Below are 15,840 nucleotides of genomic sequence, written 5' to 3'. Positions count from 1 at the left end.
CATACTTAAACTACAATTCTAAAGTAAAAATGCAAGTTGGTCAGAACAGTTAAAAGACAACTTATAAAAAAGACCTAGTTACAAAATACATAGCTTTTTAATTTTACTTTTTTTTCCACTGTATTTTAGGTTCTGGGGTACATGTGCAGATCATGCAGGATTGTTGCATAGGTACTTACATGGCAAGGTGGTTTGCTGCCTCCATTCTCCCGTCACCTATATCTGGCATTTCTCCCCATGTTATCCCTCCCCAACCTCCCCACCCCCTGCTGTCTCTCCCCTAGCCCCCTGAACAGACCACAGTTTGTGATGTTCCCCTCCCTGTGTCCATGTGTTCTCACTGTTCAACACCCACCTATGAGTTAATTTTACTTTTTAATACATATGACTTCAAGCTTAACATCTATATATCATTTCCAAGTAAAAATGATGTTGTAAATTTTGTGTGATAAAAATCTCATTTAAAAATATATTTAAGTCCTACAAAAGTATTTTGCTTTCTAAAAATGCTACATATGTTCTTATACTTTTCACTTACCCTGTACAACTATGTTCAAATACTATTTCCCATCTCATGCAAAAATAAATTCCAACTCACTTCTTTATATCACATTGTCATACATTTAAAATTATAGGGATTGGGAAAAATTAGGTTCACTGAAGATGCACATTGCTAAAAACACCTCATGGCATGTGAGTTGCAGAAGAGCTGAAAGCTACTAACCTGAGACATCCTGTGATTACAGGAAAATTACCTCGTCTTTATGAATCACAGTAATCTCCACATCCAGAGAGTGATGGTTGCTTTACATAACTTTCTCAGTGTGTAACATAAATGAAAACTTGTAAGAGTGAAATGATATAGTGCAGTCCTTCTCATGATAAACTGCTTGTATGAGTCTCTGAAGGGAGCACAGGCCCTATTAGGAAGAAAACAAATACTAAATGTCATTTCACTTGATAAATATATGGAACCAACTACAGCCCACGCTGACCTCCTGACCTATGCAAAATTACCCAGTAAAGTAGGGATTAGAAAGAATTGTCTAATATGTGGAGTGTGCCAGAATTATAAGAGCAGTTTAAATCAATAGGCCAATAAATCAATATCTAAACTTTCTATAAACATACAATGCTTTCTCCTAAAATTAAATTGAATGATTTCATCTTATTCCTGGGAAAACTGGAAACATTGAAAGTCAACTCTGATTCCAGGGGCTTAATTAAATGTATACTATCTAAGACAATATTACCAAATTGTACTAAATCATTCCAGTACAATTGGACTGCTCAGTATTTTCCATATTACCAGCTACTTTCATGTCACTTTGACAAGTACTTCTAGTTACTTATCCTTGTTCACATTTTTCTTCTTGTTCATAAGAGTTTGTCATGAAACCCATCAAAAGGCTTTGAGTCATTAAAAAAAATAATGCACTAAAAACCATTTTGTAATATAGACGTCTTGGGGTATATAAGGAGATCCCGAGAGATGCCTGATATAATAGGAAAAGCCCATCCTATAACACCTTGGACCCTAATTGCTTGTGTGCAAGTAGGTTGAACGGATTATAATCTAAGTTTTAGCCTGCAACCATTTTTCCTAGTTTCCTTATCACTTGTGTGTTCGCCAAACTGCCACAAACCATACCTCTTATTACACCCAGAGATTCTCATGATGGCAGGGTGCAGGTGACTTTCCTACTCAGAGATGCTTATGCTTTCCCCCAACATTCCCCCACACCAGCCCCACTCCAATCCTTTAGAATTTGCGTATAGATTTTAATCCCCACCACATCTCACTCATGTGTAGGCACGTGATCTGTGACATTGAGAGCCACAGAAGGTAAGTATTTAGAAGTGCATTTAAGAAGTATCTTCAAAGAGCTACCAGTCAAAGCATCTTATCTCTCCTCATGGAATCTTAGAGCCTGCCTTAACTGTAAGAGCGATGATGTTTGCAAACTGAGTCCCTGTAACAGGCCAAAGCTAAAGGTCCTCCGCCTGGACTTACTCTGCCAGGCTCTGACCTGGGCAATTGACCGTCATCAGCCAAGGTGGCTGTCTATGTGCCTTTCCTTCAAGCATTTGTGCCTAAATGTGTTAGACCTCTCAGATAAGCTACTGAAGACAAAGTCTTCAATGCCCCCATCAGTAAGAGTACCAATGAGAAGAATTGTAGCTAGTGTAGAAGGTAGGAGGCATATGTGAGCTATCTGGGCAGGAGTCTTGTCTATATGCCCAAGTCAGGCACCCAAAACACCTAAAAATATGACTGACTTCCCTTCATTTTCCTAAATTAGGATCCAAATTTGCCTTTGTCTAAAATGCATGAATCATATCATGTTCTCCAAGAAGTTGCTGGGCAAAGATAGAATGGGGTCATAACTATCTAAAAGGAGTTGAATTCCAATTGAGCCCTTTTATTAAATCGGTCATATTTAGTATTGAAAGAAACACTTTATTCTCCTCTTCTCTTTGACTAAGCAGGAAGCCATCTTCTAAGGCAAGGTCTGTACCTTTAACCTTCTGAAATGAGCCATGCATGTATTTTCCTAGGAAGAGGTCAGCACTTCAAACCATGGCTCAGGGGCAAAGCCAGATTTTTGAAAAAAATCTCTTTTCAATAAATATTAACTGAATCTCTGGTAGATGTAAGGCACTACGGATAGAGATAAAACAGTTCTCACCCCATTCAGGACGCCAGAATTTAATATTGGAAGCATACAAATAAATACAAAATTGAAGTGTAGTAGAACCTTTACTTTTGGGATGGATACATCTTGAGATAATGTGATTCCCCAAACTCATATCTTACCTATTTAATACTAAGAATCAAGATTATTTGATGTAATCATCTATAAATAATATAATTGATATGGTTTGGCTGTGTCCCCACCAAAATCTCCTGTTGAATTTTAGTTCCCATAATCCCCATGAGTTGTGGGAGGGACCTGGTAGCAGGTAATTGAATCATGGGGGTAGTTACCCTCATGCTGTTCTCATGATAGTGAGTGAGTTCTCACAAGATCTGATGGTTTTATAAGGGGCTTTTCCCCTTTTTGCTCGGCACTTCTCCTTGCTGCCACCATGTGAAGAAAGACATGTTTACTTCCCCATACACCATGATTCTAAGTTTCCTGAGGCCTCCCCAGCCATGCTGAACTGTGAGTCAATTAAACCTCTTTCCTCTATAAATTACCCAGTCTCGGGTATGTCTTTATTAGCAGCCTGAGAATGGATGGATACAATGATCATATATTCATACAATCATAAGATAATCATCTTGTGTTATTACAAATTATTCAACATCATAGACCTTTAGGTCACTTACAGTGTTCAAAATCACAACGTTAATACCCCTTATCTGGTGTAATGAATGTTAAGATGTGGGTGTGCACCAGTGCTACAAGAGCACATAGGTGATGCAACTAATCCAGCCTGGAGTGGGAAGGGGGAATTGAAGGCTCCCTCAAGGGGCTGATACCTAAACTGAAGTTCAAAAGATGAGTGGGGTCAGCCAGGTGAAAAGAAGGGGATGATTCCAGGCACAGGAAACAGCATGCACAAAAAGAAAGGAACAAAGCCAATAAATGAATAACAACAACAATAACAGAAACACACACACACAAATATACACTGATGGTCCCACACTTATGAAGGTTTGACTTTATGACGGTGTGAAAGTGATACACATTCAGTAATAATTGTGCTTTGAATTTTGAATTCTGATCTTTTTCCACTCTAATGACATGCACTGGGATCCTCTCTCCCAATGCTGGGAAGCCACAGAGAACCACATGTCCCAGTTGGCCACACCATTATGAAGGTAGACAACTAAGACTCAATAGTGTTCCTTGTTGCCAAGTGATTTTGCCCAGCTGTTGGCTAATGTAAGTGTTCTGAGCACCTAGGGCGGTAGGCTATGATGCTCTGAAGGTTAGATGTATTAAATGCATTTTTTTTTTTTGAGAGAAGGTCTGCATTCTGTTGCCTAGGCTGGAATGCAGTGGCGTGATCACAGCTCACCACAGCCTTGACCTCCCAGGCTCAAGCAATCCTCCTGCCTCAGCACCCCAAGTAGCTTAGACGATAAGCATACACCACCACACCCAGCTAATTTTGTTATTTTTGTAGAAATAGGGTCTTCCTACATTGCCCAGGCTGGCCTCAAACTTCTGGGCTCAAATAATCCTCCTGCCTTAGCCTCCTGAAATGCTGGAATTACAGGCGTGAGTCACTGCACCAGGCCTAAATGCATTTTTGACTTATAATATTTTCAACTTGTAATGGGTATATTGAGATGTAACCCCATCATAAGTTGAGAAATGTCCGTCTTAATTATTTGCTATGGGCCAGGCCCTGTTGTAAGCAGTTAACACATATTAACTCATTGACTCTTCCAAATAACTATATTAAATAGGGATAACTACTTCTCCCATTTTACAGATAGGAAAACGGAGGCACAGAGGACCTAAGTGACTTTTCCAAAGTTACATAGCTAGTAAGTGGCAGAGCCAGGATTTGAACCCAGACAGTTTGACCCTAGAGTTCATATTCTTTTTTTCTATTTTTTGAGTTGGAGTTTCACTCTTGTTGCCCAGGCTGGAGGGCAATGGCACGATCTCAGCTCACTGCAACCTCCGCCTTCTGGTTTCAAGTGAGTCTCCTGCCTCAGCCTCCTGACTAGCTGGGATTACAGGCATGCACCACCAAGCCCAGCTACTTTTTATATTTTTAGTAGAGATAGGGTTTCTCCATGTTGATCAGGCTTGTCTCGAACTCCCAACTTCAAGTGATCTGCCTGCCTCGGCCTCCCAAATTGCTGGGATTACAGGCATGAACCACCGCATGTAGCCGAGTTCACACTCTTAACTATACAGATGGTGAGGAGAAAGGGAGGCAGGAAAGCAAATAAGAGGCTGCAGGAGTAGGTAAGAGTCAGATCACATAGGGCCTAGTTCAGCTTCTGAACATCATGGGGAACTACTGAATTATTTCAACAAGAAAAATGACAAAAGTTGATCTGGGTTTTAGAAATTGCCTCTGGCAGTAGTGTAGACTGGCACTGCATGGATGGGTGTACAATGAAGACAGAGAAAGAACTTGGTTAAATATGTTCACAAATAATGATATTAATGATGCTTTGAAATGATTAAATACAAGAGATACTAAGGAGAAAGAACCAAATTAAAAGGACTTGGTGACTCATGAAGAGTTAAGGCAGGGAACATGCCGAAGATGAAGCTCTGATAATAAAGCTGATATAGTACCATGTACCACTACTATCCTAAAATAAAGAAGAAAGAATACAAGGTAAACAAAAGGAAACTTTAGTAATGGCAGTATATAAACTCTAATAAACTCTTCCTTTGGAGTGCATGGAAATACATCCAAATTAGTTTACTTAAGATGTATGCATTTGCGGGAAATAGGACATAAGAAGGGCTAGATATTGGTAACTGATTTTGAAATGCCATAATGGTCAGCAATGCATTACATTTTATATTATGGTATCAGCTGTTTGAACATATGTTCCATAATTGATGGCAGCACTTTCTAGACAGGGACAATGTATCTTATTTTCTCTGCATCTTTTTTGTATTTTTTTATATTGCCCAATAAATGTCTACTGTATAAATACATGAAGAACAGAAAAGAAGGAGAAAAAGAGGGCTCTTGGGTAGACAGTGCCGTGGTTCACCATCAGAGGGAATGCGATAGGAGGTGTAGATTTTAGACTTGGGCATATCGTCTCTGTGGTATCTGAAGAACCACAAAGTTAGATGGATGTGAAGCTCAGGAGAACTTCATTTAAAAATCATCATTGCCTGTGCGCAGTGGCTTACTCCTATAATTTCAGCACTTTGGGAGGCTGAGATAGGTGGATCACCTGAGGTCAGGAGTCCAAGATCAGCCTGGAAAACATGGTGAAACCTCGTCTCTACTAAAAATACAAAAATTAGCCGGGTGCAGTAACACACACCTGTAATCCCAGCTACTCAGGAGGCTAAGGCAGGAGAATCCGCTTGAACCTGGGAGGCAGAGGTTGCAGTGAGCTAAGATCATGCCACTGTACTCCAGCCTGTGAGACACAGTAAGACTCTGTCTCAAAAAAATTAAATAAATAAAAATAAAATAAAAGTAATAATTATCCTAGTTCATAGCCCATTAGGGACATTAGAGTATATTAAACCAAAAGAGAATACACACAGTAAGAAAAGAAATGAAGCTAGAACAAGAAGGATCACAAACTCTTAAGTCCCGTAGATGTCAGTATTAGAGGAGAGGCTAGCCATGTATAATAGAGCTCTATTATAACTAAATGTAATTTGAGAAATGTTGACGAAGCACCTACTAGGCAACAGATGCTTTGGCAGCTGTAACATGAGCAGAGATGGGTGGTTTCTGCTCTCTCAAAGCTACAGACTAATTCAGGAGTAACACGGAGTAACAGCTGAATAACCATAGCCAGGAGTAAGCATATGATGGGTGGATACAAAATTATAGACAGCAAGCAATATTAGCTTTTCTACATTGGGGTGACACTTTGACTCTGGTGCCAACTCCCTCTAAGTAGTGAAGCAAGTAAAACAGCCCCATAAATATTTTCTCCCCTACACAGAACTCCTTAATGGTATGCCAGAGGTTACAATGGAAATGCTAAGGAAAGGAACAGCTGGCATCTCTCCTTGAAACTCTATAAGCAGAACAAACTCAGAGCTTCAAAACAGCAAAATATGTTTCACTGGGAGAATATGATCCTCTCTGGAATCCTACCAGGAACCATAAAGTTACCCCTGATAAACATGTTGAAAGAAAGTGAACAATGTGAGGGGAGTTTATCTTAAGGGAAAGATCAAATACTTCCTGAGAGCACTTTGTTTTCCTTGAGAAATGTCAAGGAGTACGTGTCTACACGGACTTCACTAAGAGTAGGATATTAGCCCCAAAAACGAAATAGGGGAAATGAACATGATAACATCTGGGTGGGGAATGTGTGTGTGAGGGGGAGAGAGAGAGAGAGAGAGAGAGAGAGAGAGAGTGTGTGTGTGTGTGTGTGTGTGTGTGTGTGTACTGGGGGGATGGTGGTTAGGGGTGGTTATAAGAGGATAATGTAAAAATTAGGAAAAGAGAGCTCACAGCTTAATATTGACCATGAGATCAGTTACCAAAGGCCATTCCTCCATAGGCAATGATAAGGCCATGTTCATTGCAACTATATTACAATTCATTTTGATTTTGTAGATGAGAGAATGTCAGAAACAAACAGGAAAATCAAACACCAGATTGAAGGAAAATGAAAATACAGCATCCGGCTTCCCCTAGACATTGGCTGCTGGTGTCAGTCTGGCAAAAACAGCTCTCAGTTTGTGTTGAGATAAAAGCAATAGGTCCCTCAAAATAGCAACTTGGGAGAAGACTGCTCTGCTATCACATACGAAAGGCAATAGCAGAGAAGAAATGGAACATGTATTACTCATCCTCTTTTCTCCCAGGAAGGAAGGTTTAGGCAGGAGAGAGGACAAGGAATCCCAAAGCCATTTGACCGAAAAAAGATTGCTCAAGAAAGAGCTTTTAAATGAAGATCATGGTTTTCAACTATAAAGCTGTAAGTCATCTAATGATTTTCTAAGGATGGAATTAAGGGGAAACCTGAGGATGAATTATACATTAGTATATTTTGTAAAATAAATTTGTAACACAATTGGTCCCAAAGAGGCACTCATAGAGTTATTACAGTTTGAGTATCCCTTATGTAATACAAAATGCTTGGGACCAGAAGTGTTTTAGCTTTTGGATTTTAGAATATTTGCATATGCAGAATGGCCATTTCTTCGGGGTGACACCCAAGTCTAAACACAAAATTCATTTATGTTTCATGATACTTACATACATAGACTGAAAGTAATTTTATACCGCATTTTTAATAATTTTGTGCATGAAACGAAGTTTGTGTACATTGAACTATCAGAAGGAAAAGGTGTTAGTATCTCAGCCACCCATGTAGACAATCTGTGATTGTGTAACCTCACCATCATTCCTGACTCTAAATTTATATGTTTTTGATAAGCAATCATGTTCATATACTTATTCACACTTAAGTACTTAACAGTAAAAAAAGTGTTCAGGTTAGCCAGGCAGCACAACAGCACTAGGTACCTGTGACAGCTGTTAACAGCAATAAGTAGGAGCAGACTTTCAGTCTCACCTGCAATGCTATGTTTTGATTAAAAGGCTACTGTACACTGTATTTTATTTTTTAAGGCGAGAAGAAAAATCAGAAGCAGTTGAGGGACCAGGAAGAGGGGCCTCCAGGGATGCCAAGACATTCTGCTAGAAAGCTTTTACTATTACTGTTTTTTTTGTTTTGTTTGAGATGGAGTCTTGCTCTGTTGCCCAGGCTGCAGTGCAGTGGCACCATTTTGGTTCACTGCTACCTCCATCTCCTGGGTTTAAGCGATTCTCCTGCCTCATCCTCCCAGGTAGCTGGGATTACAGGCACCCGCCAGGATGCCCAGCTAATTTCTATATTTTTAGAAGAGATGGGGTTTCACTGTGTTGGCCAGGCTGGTCTTGAACTCCTGACCTCAGGTGATCCACCCTCCTCAGCTTCCCAAAGTGCTGGGATTACAAGCGTGAGCCACCACACCCAGCCTGCAAGATGGTTTTTAAAAAATGTTTCCTCCAGAATCACCTGGCTCATTAAGATCTTTTATTTATTTATTTATTTTTCCTTAGAAGTCTCTCTTTGATTCTATAAACCGGCATGATTTCTTGTGTTATGGCTGCTCACTGCTCTAGTCCCTCAATAAGCCATCGCACCTTTTCACCATGCCATTGATAGGCACTTTTTCTGCAGTGTTGACAATGTCACCTTCACTGTCACTACTACACAAACACTTCCTTCTTCTCATCACTGCTACTCATAGGTCTTTTTGATGTTTTCAACAATATCTCATCTGCATCTTTGCTCATGACGTCCCGCCCCCAATTCACGACCTACGCTCTGCCACTGCCACTTGAAGTAGCCAGCCAGTGACCTCTCTGTTACAGAGAGGACTTTGCACCAGAATGTAAACCAATGTGTTGCTTCTATCACGGAAAAGCTCTTACAGTGATCAAAGAAATCAAAGAAAAAGGAATCTGCATAGGGAATTCATGGATTTACATTCCAGCACAAGCGCCTTATCTAGTGCCACTGCTCTCTCTGGACTTGCAATTCCTGGAATGCTTTGGACATTTGATACCTTCATGCTTTTTGCTCATATATTCTCTCTGTACCTGGAACTTCCTTTCTCCTCTACACCACCTAACAGACAGAACTATCATTGAAGGTTCAGCTTGTGTCACGAAGCCTTTCTTGTCCCTCACGTAGGATTCGTCTCCCGTGCTCTCTTGTGTCTCCTCTGTATTATATGATAGGCTTTGGCACTAGTGCCGTGGTGGCAATCGTTTGGTTTATTTCGACTTTAACATTTCAGGGCATTTTATACTCAACTACGTAGTCTGTAGTGCTGGTGGGATGTGGAGCCTTGCTTCTCACCATAGACACCGAAGCAGGGAGCTAATCCCACTCCCTGTCCCCTGGTGAGATGGTGTAGTCCCACCATGATATGCCTACATCCTAACCTCTGGGACCTGGGAATGTGACCTTATTTGGAAAAAAAAGGTTTATAGATGTAATTAAGGATCTCAAGGTGAGATCATCTTGGATTATCTGGGTGGGCCCTACATGCCAATGACAAGTCTCCTTATAATAGACAGAAGACAGAGGGCAGAGATTGGAGTTTCACGGGCACAAGCCAAAGAGTGCCTGGGCCCACTGAGAGCTGAAGGAGGCAAGGAAGAATTTTCCTGTGGAGCTTTTGAAGGGAGCAGAGCCCTGCTGACAACTTGATTTAGGACATCTGGCTTCCAGGGCTGCGAGAAAATACATTTCTGTTGTTTTCAGCCAACCAGTTTGTGGTCATTTATTACAGCAGCCCCAGGAAACAAATATAGATGCCTGGCCATATGACCTAGATTCAGTCAAATATGAACTCTGATCCTGGACTCTGAATGCAAAGCGAGTCATTCAAAGGCACAGACATGGTGACAGTGTCTGGCCACATCACTCCCACTAAAAGGAGCCCTTGTCCTTCTCAGATGATCAGGTTTCAAACCCATTTTCTGGCCCAGGTTCTCCTGATTCTGTACAGTTCCTACAGTTTTCCAGGAAATGTTCTTCTCTGCTAAACATATCCAGAATTCATTCGTGTTGCTTGCAATTCACAATTTTAACTAAATTTTAAAAAATGTTTCAGTCAGTGTTCCAGCCATTCCAAGAGAAATACAAAGATTCTGAAAAACATCATTAAGTCTAGAATGGAACTCTGGCAACCACTGGCATACAGTAGCAGAAAGCTAATTTAACTAGTCACCTGCAGTTGCAGGAATTAGGTATCCAAATAGGGCAAGGCTACAGGGGCGAACACCGTTCTCGCTGGAGAATGCTACCAAGGGCATGAGGAATTCAAGAAGGCAGGAAGGCATTTGAATGAGCTTAAAAAACAAAAAAACAAAGGCCGGGCGCGGTGGCTCACACCTGTAATCCCAGCACTTTGGGAGGCCGAGGCGGGTGGATCACAAGGTCAGAAGTTTAAGACCAGCCTAGCCAAAATGGTGAAACCCTGTCTCTACTAAAAACAGAAAAATTAGTGGGGCACAGTGGCAGGTGCCTATAATCCCAGCTACTCAGGAGGCTGAGGCAGGAGAATTGCTTGAACCCAGGTGGCAGAGGTTGCAGTGAGCCAAGATCACACCACTGCACTCTAGCCTGGGTGACAGAGTGAGACTTGTCTACTTCGTCTAAAAAAAAAACCTCAATTTTTTTTTTTTTTTTTTTTTTAGATGGAGTCTCACTCTGTCACCCAGGCCAGAGTGCAGTGGTGCTACCTTGGCTCACTGCGACCTCCGAATTAATTCTTAACTCGGACACAGGCTTGTGTCTGTAGTGCTGTACTCTTGAAGCTGTAGTGCTAAGGCAGCTGAAATATAAACTCTAGGTAAGTGATAATCTATAGGCTGCCAAATTACTTAAATTCACAGTCCCCCCTCCCATGTATTTTATGTGAAAGTCAGAACATTGCCTGCAGGAGGCAAAACTGGGCCCTGAGAATAGGAATGAGAATTTTGGATGCAGCACTCCCTCACTCTCCTGAAAAGGACAACCCTTACTTCCTCATAGGCTCACCATTCCCCCATCAGAGCGAGTTTGCTGTAAGAGGGAGAGAGCTCAGCCCATTCCACATCACCACATTCCCTCCCCCTTTCACTGTCCCCAGTTCTGTAACTCGCCACTTTTCTGCACGTTCCAGAGAAAAAATATTACAAAGTCAAACCCAGAAGGCTTACATACCAGAAGATTTATAGACTGTTGAATTTAGAAGGCAAAGATCTGGGATAAGTCTCCACACATGTGGATTCCGAAGGTGACTGCCAAAGACAGAAAAATATAATTATAGACTCTACTGAGTTGATCAACGTGGGTGAGCTTACCAGAGATTCTGGAGTTCATGTGCCAACCTGGCCAACTGAATGTGGTTCTAGGAGCTTGCTCATCTGTTAAATCAAAACCTGGCCTAACCAGAGTTGAGATGCTGTATATATCTTGGTCAAAGATCAACTAAGGTGTGGCGAGTGGGACTGTTTCCTGCCCTGCAGTGGCTACTGTATTGGCTGGTTAGTGACGCAGAAACAGTTTGAGGAAGACTCATATAAATGAACTCAGAAATGCTCACAGTACAAGAATCCATCTATCTATCTATCTATCTATCTATCTATCTATCATTTATCTCACAGTACAAGAATCTATCAATCCATCAGTCCGTCTGTCTGTCTCTCTGCTGCAGGCGAGTGGCAACTATCTGGGCCAGTGGTGCAGGGGTAAAAGAATTTACCAGGACAGTTGTAGGTAAAGAAGGGCAGATTTATTAGAGAAAATAGGAAAATAGGTTGCATGGTTACAACAGGCAGAATCAGCAGAAGAGTTGCTGACTGCCAGGAAACAAAGGCTTGCTGGAGATTTTCTAGGCTAGTTCTTGGGCTGATTGATAATGCCAAGGTAGCAGGGAGCTCACCTGCCTGCATTCTTCTGTCAGCCGAGGAGCTTGATGATAAATAGAAGTGTTTGATGATAAGCAGGAAGTTTGTGAGTTATGCATGTTATTTGCTCAGGAGGGCTATATGTCCTGGGACATGAAGAAAAGCAGACCTATACTTATTTGCTTTATCTCTTTGCTTTCCCCTGGTCCTGCCAGGCTGACTCCCTTTCCCTAATTAAGACTCCACACTATCTATTTTTTTTTTTTTTTTTGGAGACAGGGTCTCACTTTGTTGTCCAGGTTAGAGTGCAGTGGTGCAATCACAGCTCACTGCAGCCTTGACCTCCTCAAGCAGTCCTCCCACCTCAGCCTCCACAGTAGCTGGGACTACAGGTACATGCCATGGCACCTGGCTAATGTTTTTGTATTTTTTTTTTTTTTTAATAGACAGGGTCTTGCTATAGTGCCCAGACTGGTCTTGAACTCCTGGCCTCAAGCCATCCTCCTGCCCTGGCCTCCCAAAGTGCTGAGATTACAGGTATGAGCCACTGTGCCCAGCTGCAAGAATATATATATATTGAGACGGAGCCTCACTCTGTCACCAGGTTGGAGTACAGTTGCACAATCTTGGCTCACTGCAGCTTCTGCCTCCGGGGTTCAAGTGATTCTCCTGCCTCAGCCTCCCAAGTAGCTGGGACTACAGGTATGTGCCATCATGTCCAGCTAATTTTTGTATTTTTGGTAGAGGCAGGTTTTCACCATGTTGGCCAGGATGGTCTTGATCTCTTGAGCTCGTGATCTGCCCACCTCAGCCTCCCAAAGTGCTGGAATTACAGGCGTGAGCCACCACGCCCAGACAAGAAAATTTTTAACTCAAGAAATTAAGATGGTCATGGTGACCTCCATGCTTGACACTCTTGTGCTTGGTCCTTTGGGGTCATGAGCAAGGTGACCATATTGGCAACGTTGACAGCTATCTATGTGTGCAGTAACACATTCCTCTCCTCTCCAGGCTGATCTTGTGATTGGCACTGCTGAGTGCTCCATTGGTCAGCAGAAGTAATAAACCCTGAGCCCATGGTATTATACGAAGCTTCAAGGGAATCAGCCCTACCTCATGTCCCTTTTCATGCAAGAGAAGTGAAATGCTTTTATTTTACACATAATGCAGTGGTTTACTTTTCATCAACCCCACAACATTACATTTACTGCAGTGCAGATAGCACCCCAGACTGCCTCATTTTACTCCCAGCTTTCATCGCCACTTGAAACATCTATTGGCCAACCTGTTGTCTGGAACAAGCAGGACTTGTAGTGACTCATATCCCTGGAAACCTATTCTGCTGGGGCTCACTCTTCTATTGCCTTTGAATGAAACTCAGGCAGGGCCACAGATGTCTTCATGAACTTTCAATAATAAATAAATGCTCTCCAAATCACAAAACGTTCTCACTTCTGAAATTAAGATTCCCCATCCAGTGTAAAATCAAGACTTCAAGTTTCATCACCATTTGAAACTTCTCATCTCCAGCTTGGACCTGCTGCTGTCAGGAACTTTGCAGAGGGAAAGGTGGTTTTCCTCTCTTGGTGTACCCTTCACTCTTAGCTCAGTTAGTTAATGGGGCAGGGCCGCGAGGGTAGTGAAGGGAGCTGGCAAGGAGAAGTCAGGGAGCCAGAAAAGTCCTTTCCTTTCTTTTCCTTTCCTTCCCTTCTCCATTCTGTTCTCTTCTTTCTTTTCTTTTTTTAAGAGACAGGGTCTTGCTCTGTCACCCAGGCTGGAGTGTAGTGGTGCGAACATGGCTCACTGCAACCTTGAATTCCTGGGCTCAAGCAACCCTCCTGCCTCAGCCTTCCAAGTAGCTGGGACTACAAGCTCTTGCCATTATGCCTATTTTTTTTTATTTTTACATATTTTTAGAGACAACGTCTGACTATAATGCACAGGCTGGTCTCAAACTCCTGGCCCCAAGTGATCCTCCCATCTCAGCCTCCCAAAGTACTAGGATTACAGGTATGAACCACTGCATCTGGCCAAAAAGTTCTTTTTGACTGGTACTGGTGTGAACTGAGTTCAGTGATCTCTGGGCATGGTGGGCACTAAAGGCTGTTCTCTTTCATGAAGTATTTTTGTGGACCTCATGAAATTTTTTGTTGGCTTGGTGCTGATGCTCATGGCTGAAGTCCTTCTACCAGCAGTTTTCTGAAATGAATAATCTACTGTCCTTCTGGCTGCCTATGACAGTTCCATGTCTTCCACCCCTACACCTCCAGCATGTTTCACCTGCAATCTCTTCACCCCTCCAGATGAGATCCTAGCCAATGCCACCTGTCTTTCGAGCCTGCATCTATTCCAAGGAAAACACACGCCTCTGTTCTCTTCGGTAAGAGTAGTGGTTACTTCCCAAGCAATACCCACTCTCTGCTGCCATAGGTTGCTTCTACCAGTCTTTAGATTTTTCGGGCATAGTTTGGCCCAGATCACTGTGTCTGAGATCTCATCTGCAATGGCACATATCCAGCTTTCTATGTGGTCCTCCTGAAGCCCCTGTCCCTTGACTTGAAGATGGGGAGAAATCCCTGCTTCTCTCCTCCCGTGATGCTGTGTATGTGTTGACAAGGGAAGGGGCACCCAAAGCATGCTAAAAAAAATCTTCCTAAATACATCTTCTCCCTAGTGTCCAACTGGGTGTTGGACTAAGGGTCATAAAGCTAGATTTCATATTATTCAGCCTTAAAAAGCAATGCAATTCTGACATGCCACAAACACGGATAAACCTGGAAGATGTTACGCTCAGTGAAGTAAGCCAGACAAGAAAGGACAAATACTGCATGATTCCATTCACGTGAAGTTCCCAGAACAGTCAGATTCATAGAGGCAGAAGGCAGAATGATGGTTGCCAGGGCCTTACGGGTCAGGGTAAAAGGGGTTAAGTGTTTAATTGGCCTGGAGGTTCACTTTGGGAAGATGAAAAAGTTCTGGTGATGGATAATAGTGATGATTGCACAACACTGTTAATGTATTTTACACCCCTGAGTTGTACAATTAAAAATGGTTAAATGGGCCGGCACGGTGACTCACACTTGTAATCCCAGCACTTTGGGAAGCCAAGGTGGGTGGATCATGTGGTCAGGAGATCGAGGCTATCCTGGCCAACACAGTGAAGCGCTGTTTCTACTAAAATACGAAAAATTAGCCATGGTGGCATATGCCTGTAGTCCCAGCTCCTTGGGAGGCAGAATCATTTGAACCCGGGAGGTGGAGTGTAGTGAGTTGAGACTGAGCCATTGCACACTAGCCTGGGTGACAGAGTGAGACTCCATCTCAAAAAAAAAAAGGTTAAATGGTCCTTCTTATATTATGCATATTTTACCACAATAAAAAGCATTTCAGTCATTTCTTCCATAAGTCTTGCTTAGGTAGTCTAGCAACTGATTCCAGAACACGAGTCATCGTCATCCAGTGTATTTGGGATGGTGTCGGTTATCAAGCCATTGCCTCTCCCCTCCAAACACTCCCTCCTACACAAGGCTTTGTGTGGTGAGGGCAGGGACTCTGTAAACAGCATTGCTTCTTTACCAAGGGTCTTTGCTGACAGAGGACACCATACGGAGCCTGGAAGGACCAGGAGGGAGAGGGGACCGGCTCCTCTCTATTTGCTTCCTGTTCCTGCCAGAGTTGGCCAGCAACAGCCCTTCACCTTGGCAACAGCATTTGTTTCCAATAGCAGTGGGTTAGTTTCCGTTTTCTTTCTTT

The 15,840-nt window shown here is 42.4% G+C and overlaps 1 protein-coding gene across 6 annotated transcripts in view; it reads right to left on the bottom strand.

Moving 5' to 3' along the window:
• Window positions 1-15,840, bottom strand: part of TRMT9B (tRNA methyltransferase 9B (putative)) — a 60,170-nt gene that overhangs the window by 21,135 nt on the left and 23,195 nt on the right. For 3 of the 6 annotated variants that reach the window (XM_032288329.1, XM_032288328.1, XM_032288325.1), the window contains one exon: window positions 725-920. The gene's annotated coding sequence lies outside the window, so the exon portion shown is untranslated. Of the gene's footprint in view, window positions 1-724; window positions 921-8,653; window positions 8,664-11,401; window positions 11,810-15,840 lie in introns of those variants that run through there. The other 3 variants (XM_032288326.1, XM_032288327.1, XM_032288330.1) reach the window with 3 other exon arrangements.

The sequence above is a fragment of the Sapajus apella genome, unplaced genomic scaffold (assembly GCF_009761245.1).
Source record: "Sapajus apella isolate SASKATOON/1434 unplaced genomic scaffold, GSC_monkey_1.0 scaffold21, whole genome shotgun sequence".
Classification (NCBI taxonomy): Eukaryota; Metazoa; Chordata; class Mammalia; order Primates; family Cebidae; genus Sapajus; species Sapajus apella.
Note: the sequence above shows the minus strand (reverse complement) of the source record. Positions and strands in the feature narration are given on the sequence as shown.